Source organism: Thermobia domestica, unplaced genomic scaffold (genome assembly GCF_964235325.1).
Source record: "Thermobia domestica unplaced genomic scaffold, izTheDome1.hap1.1 HAP1_SCAFFOLD_1302, whole genome shotgun sequence".
NCBI lineage: Eukaryota > Metazoa > Arthropoda > Insecta > Zygentoma > Lepismatidae > Thermobia > Thermobia domestica.
Window position 1 is genome coordinate 34,486 of NW_027657012.1, and position 3,015 is coordinate 37,500.

The following is a 3,015-nucleotide window of genomic DNA, read 5'->3' on the forward strand; positions in this document are numbered from 1 at the left end:
TTATTCTCCATGTGGCATTTAAGTACCGATTTTCCTTAAGTTAAGGACGGTATAGACTCATCGCCAGTTTGAGCGTGTATCACTTGTCGAACGGAAGCCACTGTCATCCAAGGACACTAGTAGACTTATATTTCACTGGAGCAGGAGTCTAAATGTGCTTTTGTGGGTACCCTTACGGCCAGTTCTAACGGGAGCCAGGCCCCACAAAAGTAGGCTTATTCCGGTGGAAAAAGGAGTCTTTAAAATTTGCTGTGTCGGGTGAACGGCTATATGTAAACGGAAGCCACAGTCATCCGTAGGACATGAGTAGACTTATTTCGCTGGAGGAGGAGTCTAAATGTGCTTTTGTGGGTACCCTTACGGCCAGTTCTAACGGGAGCCAGGCCCCACAAAGGTAGGCTTATTCTGGCGGAAGAGGAGTCTTTAAAATTGCTCTGTCGGATGTACCGGCAACGTGTGGAAGGAAGCTGTTGTAACCCAAGGATACAAGTAGGCTTGTTCCATTGGATTGGGAGTCTAATATGCTCTTGGCGGCTGTCACACGGCCAGTATTAACGGGAGCTAGTCACCGCAAGAGTAGGCTTATTCCAGCGGAACAGAAGTCTAAAATGCTTGGTCGGGTGTAGCTTTCCTATCCTTTGTTAGAACGCTGTGTTGGTTGTGTCCAACACTTTCCGGCTTTTTAGTCGGTCAATTCCCTGGTTGATCCTGCCAGTAGTCATATGCTTGTCTCAAAGATTAAGCCATGCATGTCTCAGTGCAAGCCAAAACAAGGTGAAACCGCGAATGGCTCATTAAATCAGTTATGGTTCCTTAGATCGTACCTATCCTACTTGGATAACTGTGGTAATTCTAGAGCTAATACATGCAACTAGAATCCCGCCCAGCAATGGAAGGGATGCTTTTATTAGATTAAAACCAATCGGTCGGTTCGTCCGTCCGAAACCTTGGTGACTCTGAATAACTTTGGGCTGATCGCACGGTCTCTGTACCGGCGACGCATCTTTCAAATGTCTGCCTTATCAACTGTCGATGGTAGGTTCTGCGCCTACCATGGTTGTTACGGGTAACGGGGAATCAGGGTTCGATTCCGGAGAGGGAGCCTGAGAAACGGCTACCACATCCAAGGAAGGCAGCAGGCGCGCAAATTACCCACTCCCGGCACGGGGAGGTAGTGACGAAAAATAACGATACGGGACTCATCCGAGGCCCCGTAATCGGAATGAATACACTTTAAATCCTTTAATGAGAATCTATCGGAGGGCAAGTCTGGTGCCAGCCGCCGCGGTAATTCCAGCTCCGATAGCGTATATTAAAGTTGTTGCGGTTAAAAAGCTCGTAGTTGGATCTGGGTCTCGGACGATCGGTTCGCCGCCCGGCGTTTAACTGATCGTTCCGGACGTCCTGCCGGTTTTTCCTTTCTCGGTGCTCTTCATTGAGTGTCTTGATTGGCCGGCACGTTTACTTTGAACAAATTAGAGTGCTCAAAGCAGGCCGTGTCGCCTGAATGTTCGGTGCATGGAATAATGGAATAGGACCTCGGTTCTATTTTGTTGGTTTTCGGAACTCGAGGTAATGATTAATAGGGACAGACGGGGGCATTAGTATTGCGACGTTAGAGGTGAAATTCTTGGATCGTCGCAAGACTAACCGATGCGAAAGCATTTGCCAAGAATGTTTTCATTAATCAAGAACGAAAGTTAGAGGTTCGAAGGCGATCAGATACCGCCCTAGTTCTAACCATAAACGATGCCAGCCAGCAATCCGCCGAAGTTCCTCCAATGACTCGGCGGGCGGCTTCCGGGAAACCAAAGCTTTTGGGTTCCGGGGGAAGTATGGTTGCAAAGCTGAAACTTAAAGGAATTGACGGAAGGGCACCACCAGGAGTGGGGCCTGCGGCTTAATTTGACTCAACACGGGAAACCTCACCAGGCCCGGACACTGGAAGGATTGACAGATTGAGAGCTCTTTCTTGATTCAGTGGGTGGTGGTGCATGGCCGTTCTTAGTTGGTGGAGCGATTTGTCTGGTTAATTCCGATAACGAACGAGACTCTAGCCTGCTAACTAGGCGTTGGAATCTTTCCTTCCAACGTTCATGTCTTCTTAGAGGGACAGGCTGCCTCTAGCAGCACGAGATTGAGCAATAACAGGTCTGTGATGCCCTTAGATGTTCTGGGCCGCACGCGCGCCACACTGAAGGAATCAACGTGTCTTCCCTGACCGAAAGGTCCGGGTAACCCGCTGAACCTCCTTCGTGCTAGGGATTGGGGCTTGCAATTATGTCCCATAAACGAGGAATTCCCAGTAAGCGCAAGTCATAAGCTTGCGTTGATTACGTCCCTGCCCTTTGTACACACCGCCCGTCGCTACTACCGATTGAATGATTTAGTGAGGCCTTCGGACTGATACCCGGCACCTCCGTCTTGCGGTGGTACCGACGTGTCGGAAAGATGGCCAAACTTGATCATTTAGAGGAAGTAAAAGTCGTAACAAGGTTTCCGTATGTGAACCTGCGGAAGGATCATTATCAATTCATCACCACTGCGGTGGTTGATGTCAAAAGTTTCTTATTAGTGTGTCGTATCAGTTAGATTGACACCGTTGAACGGGAGCCACTGATCTTGACAGGCGAAGGAGAGAAAGGTGAGCCGTGTCTTCCCTTTAGTTGGGAAGCGAGCAGCAAGAACGGGAGCCACTGTCATCGGCGAGGGTAGCGTAGGCTACCTGTTGACACAGGCCGTGTGTCATCAAAGGATTGGAGTAGACTTATTTCGGTGGAAAAGAAGTCTTGAAAAGACTCCAAGAGAGTAAGACTTATTCCATCGGAGCAGGAGTCTTAAATGCTCAGTCAGATGACATGATAAACCAGTTCCGACGTCCAAGGGCTCAAGTAAGCTTATTCCGTTTGAAAAGAAGTCTTGAAAAGACTCCAAGAGAGTAAGACTTATTCCATCGGAGCAGGAGCGTTTAAAATGCTTGTGTCGGATGTCGAGTGCTGGGGTAGAACGGAAGCT

At 48.8% G+C, this 3,015-nt stretch overlaps 1 non-coding gene across 1 annotated transcript; it reads left to right on the top strand.

Moving 5' to 3' along the window:
- Positions 1-695: 695 nt before the first annotated feature.
- Positions 696-2,528, top strand: LOC145677749 (small subunit ribosomal RNA). The gene has a single exon (XR_014129979.1). It is a non-coding gene; the product is annotated as a small subunit ribosomal RNA (ribosomal RNA).
- Positions 2,529-3,015: the final 487 nt, after the last annotated feature.